Source organism: Grammomys surdaster, unplaced genomic scaffold, assembly GCF_004785775.1.
Source record: "Grammomys surdaster isolate TR1022 unplaced genomic scaffold, NIH_TR_1.0 129, whole genome shotgun sequence".
In the NCBI taxonomy this organism is placed as follows: domain Eukaryota; kingdom Metazoa; phylum Chordata; class Mammalia; order Rodentia; family Muridae; genus Grammomys; species Grammomys surdaster.
Genome location: NW_021604587.1, coordinates 16,403,669 through 16,412,743, shown reverse-complemented (window position 1 = coordinate 16,412,743; position 9,075 = coordinate 16,403,669). Strand labels below are relative to the sequence as shown.

The 9,075-nt window shown below is 44.1% G+C and overlaps 1 non-coding gene across 1 annotated transcript; it reads right to left on the bottom strand.

The window, feature by feature from the left end:
- Positions 1–394: 394 nt before the first annotated feature.
- On the bottom strand, positions 395–526 carry LOC114612382. The gene has a single exon (XR_003709999.1). It is a non-coding gene; the product is annotated as a small nucleolar RNA SNORA17 (small nucleolar RNA).
- Between the last annotated feature and the right edge of the window lie 8,549 nt (positions 527–9,075).

Below are 9,075 nucleotides of genomic sequence, written 5' to 3'. Positions count from 1 at the left end.
GTTTCTACTTCCCTTCCATTTCTCCACCACTTACTTGTTCCTCGTAGAGACAGCTGGGGTCTCTGATGCCTAGCGTTATCTCAGGAGTGGTCTCAGGAGTGCTATGCCTTGCTCATGCATTATGGCACCAGGCAGGGGTCATCTCAGGCATGGTCTGTGCAGCACTGGACTGGTGGTCATCTCAAGCCCCATGGTTCCAGTCTGGTGGTCATCTTACACTCTCTTTGCCCAGCTCTTCTGAGTGATCTCAGAGAGTCCTCTGTCCAGGCTTGCCCCACCCCCAACATAGTCCCAGGTAGGGTTCTTTTAGTCTCCAGCTTGTTCCCCTTCTTGGGAGTCCATCAGGGCCTGTGCAGTGCTGGACTAGTGGTCATCTCAGACTCTTTTTTCTGGAAATATTAGGTTATTAATCATTCAGACGTTCATAGATCAGAACAATAAGCACAGACACAGCTTCTCTCCTCTCTGCCAACTACTGATACACATGTGACACCACAGCCAGACCTGTAATGCTTCCAGGGACAGGGATGACATCCATTTTTAAGTGGAGACAAGCAGTGGGGTTGCCAAAGGTGAACTTGTTTCTGTCCATCCTCAGTGTTAAATCATGGATCTAACCATGTAGGATTATGGACCCCATTCTAGAGTCTTATAAAAGCCAGAGGACCATCATTTCCAGGAAAAGGTTTATCATCAGTTCAAGTCTATACAGCTACACCAGGAAGCCCAGGTTTTAAAACTCTGTACAAATATCTCTCTCTCTCTCTCTCTCTCTTTCTCTCTCTCTCTCTCTCCCTTCCTCTCTCCCTCCCTCTCTCTCTCTCTCTCTCCCTCTCTCTCTCTCTCTCTCTCTCACACACACACACACACACACACGCACACACACGGGTAACTGAGGTAGGAGGATGACAAGCTATAACAAGTTTGAAGCTAGGAAGACCTTGGAATGGTAAGAAGAGAGCAAAGGGTTGGAGGAGAGAAAGAATCAATTAAAGATAGGTACTACTTTCTTGCACCAGGGAATGACAAAGAAAAGATAGTGAAGAATCCCAGATTTTTTAGAATCACATATGCACACACATGTCCCATACACACATACATACACACATACACACTGAGAGACACACATGTGTACACACGTGCACAAATGCACATGCATATGCACATACAAACAGATATTCACTTGCACATGCATGTGTCCATGGGTGCATACGCACACACAAACACACACAGATACACCCACACACACATACACACGCATGCATGCAGGCACACACCATTTTGATCTTGGAAGTTAGTCATAGACTTATGTGTTATTATACTCAAGACGATTCAGAGGACTAAGTGAAAGTTTTATTTCATAATTAAAAGAAGAAATAAGATCCACCCTTTACATATGACTTTGCATGCCACCAAGTCTCTTTTTATTCCTCAAAAAAGGAGACTTTATCAAAAGAGGCTCTCAGAGCATTTTAACTTGTGTCAAGTTGACATAAAACTAGCCAGCTCAGGAGGCAAGCCAGGTCTTTGAAGGCCCTTCAGGAGTTTGCATATTAGTGATGGAAAAGATGAGGTTTATTAGGAGAAAATCTGCCTGTCTGAACTCTTAAGATCTGGCTGTAGGGCATTTCCTAAGTAATGACTGATGGGTGAAGGCCCAGCCCATTGTGGGTGGTGCCATCCCTGGGCTGATGTCCTGGGTGCTATAAGAGAGCAGGCTGAGCAAGCCATGATGAACAAGGCAGTAAACAGCACCCCTCCATGGCCTTTCATCAGCTCCTACATCTAGGTTCCTGCCCTGCTTGAGTTTCCGCTCTCACTACTTTTGGTGATAAACTCTTTTATAGAGTGGTGGGTGAAATAAGCCCTCTCTCTCCCAAGTTGCTTCGGCTATGGTATTTCATCATAGCAGTAGCAATCCAATAACACATCTTTTTTTTTTTTTAATCCCCCCAAAAAATCTAGTAGAAGACATCCCTCCATCTCCATATTTCCTGGACCCATCTTGAAACTGGAGAGCACTGAGGTACACTGATCCCCAGATTCACTGAAACTAGCTCCCTATGGAGTTGGAGTCTGTCATGACTCTCTCTGTTAGGAGGCACAGGATAGATGTGGGGCATGCAATTCATTTTCGTTGCTCATAATTTTATGGTAGACAGAGTATCTGTCAATGACTTAGTCATCACACAACTGTCAAAGCTGTCTTGCAAAAGGCTGACACGTTCTCTCTCAATGTCAGTATAAACCTTACTCTATCACGACAGCAGGAAATTCTCTTATAGGTATAAAGTGTGTGGAGGTGAGTGTAAACATATGTCTGGGGGTTATTTCTAATGATGGTGTGTGGGACTGCGTAAGGGTATCCTGGGTCATGGTTGAGCAGGTGCATAGAACCCCGAGATTCTGCGTGGAATTCTGCACGAGAACCGGCAGGAGTTCAGTCCCCCCCATCATCCAGGATCCTGAAAAGCAGTCACGGTCTCCATAGAGTCACATAGGCCAGGCTATAGCCCTCAGGCCCTAGGGATTTACATACTAATGAAGGCCAGAGGGCAGAGCAAATTAAACATGCCTCCCCCAGATCCTCTCCCAGATCCTCCCCCTTTCTCCCTCCCTATATAACTCGGGACTGCCCTGAGTTTTGGGGGGATACGCCTAGATCCATCTATTATCCGCCATGACAATAAACCTTTTTGGAAACAAGGACTTCCTCGTGTTACTGGGGCCTGCAGCTGCCAAGGCCCTCAGGCCACTGGAACCATAGGACTTCTTCTCTAATGTGGGACCCGCCACGGGGGCAGAAGCCCCTTCGGGGCTTGCGCGGCTGTGTCGGCCTTCTTAAATTTTCCCCACAATGGTGAGGTACTCTTTCCTATAAAGGAATAATCTAAAGCAGAGAAATAGTTATGTGGTCATATGGAGACAGTTCCCCTTCTCAACTACATCACAGTGCACCAACCATCAGCTGCTTCAGCCGTGCAACATCATTTCCAAGTGTTTCTCTAACTCAGTCTCACTTTCTCCTCTACACAAACCTGTGCAGCCAGAATCCCCACATGTTAGGCTGTGATATCTCAGAAATGTACACACAGCAGACACAGCTCATTGTTCATAACAGTTCACTTCTTGGGTGCACAGGTAGACTATGCTTCCAGGCTTCCCTGGCTGTTATTATGAACACGTGACTAATTCTGACTAATGAGAGTGAGTTTCATTGCTGTCTACCACCTCCTGACCTGTCCATCAAAACCTCTCATGTGATCCTCTTCTCTCTGAGCTGAGACAATGATGTCCCACCCATATGCCCCCATCACCCAAGCATGATGACCACATGTGAAACACTGGTCACTTAAGTAATTGTCACTTGGAAATAAGTGCTCAAGAGCTGAGTCATTACATATCTGAGTCTTTTGGTTACTACAGTCTATACTAGCCAAAGTAACAGTAGCCAGAACTGGGATGTGGCCATATTTTAAAAGCTAGAACTGTGTCACAAATGAGTAGAACAACAGGATGTTAGTGATGGAGGCATGGATGGTGAGAAGTAGAAAGGGAGTTTTAACTGGGAGGGGGAGGGATCAATACAGAAGGATACGGAGGAAGGAGAAATAAAGAACACCAGGGATGTTTGAAAAGCTTTAAGGAAACATTATTTTATGTTTACCTAGAATTACATATAGTACTTATAAGTATGGTTATAGACAGACAGACAGACAGAAAGATAGATAGATAGATGGGTAGACAGAGAGACAGACACATTAAATGAAGTTATGGCATATGCCACTTGGGCTGACTGTTCCCATGCTGTCTCAGTAGAGGGGAGTAAGGGGAGATCTCCCTTGGACTGCTTGGGTTACTATAACAAAGTACCATAGACCAGGTGATTGTATAAAACAAAAATTTCTTTTCACTGTTGCTTAGGCTGGGAAGTTGAAGACTAAGGTGCCAGAATATATGGTGTGTGGTCAGGTTCTCAGAAGGCACCTTCCAATACCCTCACATGACAGGTGGACAATGCTCTCGTTTAAGCATCAGTCCCATTCAGAAGGGTATCACTCCATGATCCAATCACCCACCTAGATCTCAAGCTCCACCTAACACCATCAGACTAAGGGTTGGGTTTCAACATGGGAATTCTGAGCGGGACATACAGAACTACTCTCATTCTCAGTTTATCATAAGAAACTACATCCAGATAGGTTATGGCCATGCTGTAATTTTGGCCAAATCATACTAAAATATCTGGTCAGTTCAACTATAGGGGGACCAAAACTATCACTTTCAATTATGATCATAAGTATGATACACCCCCAAAACTTCTCTGAAATCAGCAATAGTCCAGGTAAGCTCTCCACAGCAGTACCAGACAGACAGTCCATGTGACTGGCTGGATTTTGCACAAAAGTCATGTCATGTATTTTTGCTGTCAGAAATTTTAGTGTCATAGTCCAGGGTGCAGATTATACCCCAAACCCCTAAGCCAATGGCCAGTTCACACATAACTCATTCTCTAAGTCAGTCAGTGTGATGGAAATAAGTGAACTCAAATTAAATTTCACTCCTGACTCCTGCTTGCACCTGAGATAAATCACTGCTCTCCTCAAATGAATGCTTCAAATACACAAGCTGGGACGTTTGCGGGCAAGTGGGAAGGTAGAGAAATGTGCTGTATTTCAATTCTTTTTTTGGATATAAAAAGACATTTGCCCCTGTCTTGTGTCCCTGTGGCAGCCCTATAAAGAGATTTAAATAAATAGTATGTGTTAGGGATGATTTCATTCCCATAATTACTGTTGGACAAGAAACAGGTTCTTCTAGCTCAGTAACTTGTCCAAATAATAATTAAAGTCGACATCAAGTCCTCAATTAGAAACAGAGCCTAATATAAAAAGGCAGATTTCCTCAAAGAGGTTTAACAGGGGCTAAAATTCTCCGGGTTTATGATGTTCAGTGGCAGTGAAATGCTACCCTGAGATGTGTGCGAAGCACACACATAACTGTGTGACCACGTAGACAGGACAGCGTGTCCCTCGTGGAGGCTGCACCATCACCAAGCCGAGAAACGTTTCATTTCCACACAGAGTCCTTGGCACAGCAGTCAGATGAAGCTCTAGGAGGGCCCTGAGAGAACAGCAGTCGTTCTTTCCAAGTTTTGGATAATTTCTCAAAAATTTTAATGTGGCACTTTTTTTTCTTAATTCTAATATAACAAGTATAATTAGTACAAGATAAAATATGTAGTTATGATGTAAACTATGCTAAATGACAGTTAACCAGCCTGTAATCTCAGATGCTAAAGAGGCAGGTTCTTGTTGAGGCTGTGAAACCAGGGCTGGCCGTCCCCCTAATCAGAGTCCCAGCCTCAAGCCAGGGCCAGCTCAAGGATATGGTTGCCTGCAACAAGCAGTCCTTGTGGGAAACTCCTAACTCAACTCGAACCTCCCAGGCTCAGCCTTAATCAGAGCCACATAAGGCCTGTGGAAATACAGCCATCATTTTACGTGAGAAGCCTCCCTTTTCTCTCACCACACCCCTTTCTCCTCTCTTTTTCTCACTTCTTATTCCCTTAACTTCTCTTTCCTAACTTTCCATAGCTCCAACTCTATGTGCACTTAAGGCCTGTAAACATGTATATGTTAATCCTTGGGCAGTGAAGAATTTGATCTTTAGACCAGTACTTAAACAAACAAACTTAGGTATATTGAGAATACCCAAGAAAAAAGACAAATAAGACAAATGTACAGTTACTAGTCTAGTAGATACAACCAAAGTCAACATGAGTACAGCTCAGATTGGCTTGTGTACATTTCAGAGAGGTTAGCATGAACTGTTGTATGCATAATTACCAGGTTGTGGTCTCTGTTACGCTAACAGATCATTCGAATCAATGACATGCAACCCTAGTTGATCAAGGTTCTATCCCAGTCAGAGGTTTGGGTCCCAGGGCATTGGGCTGTGTTTCGGTGTGTGATACATTCCAACATTCGAAGTCAGATAGCAGCTGTGCTCACTACCACACTTCCTATACATCAGGGCTCTAGTTGGGAATTTCTGGGCCATGCTTGTGAAGATTCCTAATGAGATCAGCTGTGTTTCCTGATCACTTCCCTCCACAAGGATCTTGAAGGCTATCCTTCTCATGATACTGAGGAAGATTTGGGGGAATGGGCCAGGAGGCTGTACTATGACAATGTCCAACCTTGCCCCACTGCTGTTGACACTCTAGATGTTTGTAATTCCTTGAGCTTGTCAGTGCTCTCTGCTACACGATGTGTTATGGAGTGTTTGTTCTTCTTGTCTCATCCTGCCTGTTTGCATAGCTCTCTCTCATCTGTCAGGGCTCAGTCAGATGACACCCTGTAGGAAGGCCTCTTGACAGCATATAGACACGTTGGTCTTATCATGCATCCTCACAGCACGGTGTTCTGCTCTTTTCCAGCCAGCTCAGCTTGTGAATGCAACCTTACCCATGATGCTTCGTACCATCTCTGTCTGTTATTAAATCAGTTTGGCCACAGGAATGATATTCTGAACACTCTTAGATCCAGTACCTAATATAGTCTCTTTCAATGTTATCCCACTATTTCAAAACACAGTTCCTCGTTAACTACGGAATGCTGAGAATGATCTTTTGACAAGTCACTGTGGACAGCCCAAGACACATCTTTCACAGGAAAATGTATTCTCTCTGGTCAGCCAGTGACCATCATCATTCAGGTATCAGTGGTGATCAGGAGGTCCACAAGAGCCCTAGCAAGGCCAGCAAGTGCACTGATTTGTAGGAAGTTCATGGCTTGAGAGTAGCTCTGACTAAGCCCCTCCCTGAGCGCTCGGTCTTACCTTACTCACCCAATCACTGTCTTTTCAATTGTTCTGAGAACAAGCTAACTCCACGATTAATGCATTAGGAAAGTTGCTGCCAAATGGCAGAAGGTAACAGTGAGGTTAAGCTGACTTCTAGATCTTTGGACCCACACATAAAAAACTGGTATGGCACAGGTAAGCCATAACCACACCAAACAAAAAGAAAAAAATTGATCAAGCAAGGAGTTCTTGGGACAGCCTTCCACAAGATGGTTCCTTTGAGTGTTTGTTGGCAGCCCAAGTCCGGCCCTCTCAGATCACCATAAATACCACCCAGAACTAAGTAATTATCTTTTCCTTTCTTAGTGCCCAAGGTTTGTTTTCCAAATGTTTTCCTCTGCCAATGTGCCCAGTGACATGGCTTTCACTTGCCAGTTTGGTCATTCTTTGCTTCAGAAGAGGCAAGTAAAAGCTCCACCCTCCAGGGAGCTAGGAATCAGAGTCTGCAGAAAGAGAGAGGAAGAGAGAGGAAAAGAGAGGAAGAGAGAGGAATAGAGAGGAAGGGAGAGGAAAGGGGAAGGGTTGGCAGGATTGAGGGAGGGGAGGTGGGAGACAGAATGTGTGTCTGACTAGGGTTACATTTTGCTTCTTATTAGGTGTTTTGTTTTTTTCAGTTTGTTTTAAGAAATCTGGGAATATCACCAAGAATTCTATTACTTTCTTTTGCCCTAAGAGGGCACCTCAAACTTGGTTCTCACAGCCTAGGACTGACATTAAAGGTAGCATTTGCTTTCTGTCCCTTGGGGCAGGTTTTCTCCTCTGATGAACACAAGGGCCACACACTTTGTCCACTTTGTGTTCATGAATTTATGTGAGAGTTTTGCCTGCTGTTTCTTTGTTTCTCTGTACTTAGTGAAAATAGCCAAAATCAATATGTTTCTTTGAGACAGGCAGATGTGTTTGACCAATTAAAATGGAGTGGATAGGATGTTACAGCCTTGATGCAGGGAGAGGTAACTGGAGCCGTGGAGAAGTGAGGAGGTCTGAGGACCATGGCTGCATGCGCTGAGAACTGAAGGACGCTTGGCTGTAGGACTGCCTGCCTGACCAGGAGACTGAAGCCAAGTTCATGCCAAGGGAGCAGAGTGCAGACAAAGCTGACTTTGGGCCAGGGTCAGAAGACCTGCATAAGGAAAAGACAGCCTCACTAGATGAAGCCAAAGCAATGGCTGGCAAGAGTCCAGAAGAAGGAACAAGAACCCCCAGGTAGAGGCTCCAGGCAGAAAGGACCTCAGAGTCAATCCCAACATAGAAGCTGGTTGCCAGAGCGATGTCTGATGCTGTCAACAACACTTGGCACCAAGCACAGGTTCCAAAGTCAATGTTAATTCAAGCTCAATTTCTGCTGGTGACAACTTTGAGATTTTGGGGCAGGGTGACAGCTGTGTTTAGAGGGAAGAGTGATATTCTTTGAGGTTGGGCTCAGCCTTGAGCGTGTGCTAGAGCCCCTCTTGAGAATCTGATTAAGGGGACTAGCATGTCATTTTGGAGTGTACCAGCTCAGCGGCATTCAACTTATGCTCCTGTATCTTGCCTGCTTGGTGCCATGGCCAGGAAGACAACCCTCAGGCAGCTTCTCTGAGGTCCATCATCACCTCACATACCTCCTCCCAGTGCCTGCTTTTCTTAGAGTTGGCAAAATTAGGCCAAATGAAAAAGTCTGTGTTAAAAACTAACATACTACTCAGAGATGTAGAATTATCGTTTGTCTAATGAGGACTGGTTTCAGGATCCCAAAATCTGTAGGTGCACAGCCACCTATATAAAATGGTATGTAAATCTAACAAAAATCCTCCATATGTTTGACAGCATTAATTTACTTATATTATTCAGTGTAAATAATGCTATCTATTCGGTATTGATTAGGGTATAATGCCAATGAAAACAGCCCATGTTCAGTTGACACTTTCCTGCAAATATTTCAGTCAATGGTTGGATGAATCTGACCCACAGATAGATAGTGTTTATTGAATAGGTTTATTATAATTCCTACAAAAATCCCAAGAGCATTTCTCACAGTAATGGGGGGATCCATAACTTCATGAAGAGCCACAAGAATCCTAAAGAATACAAGCAATTTTGAGAAAGAATAAAACAAGAGAAACTATAATTCTTGATGTAACTATGTTACAAAGCTATAGCAACCAAAACAGTATAGTTTGGATATAAAAAGCGACACAGACTAATGGGTCAGCACTGAAATTTCAG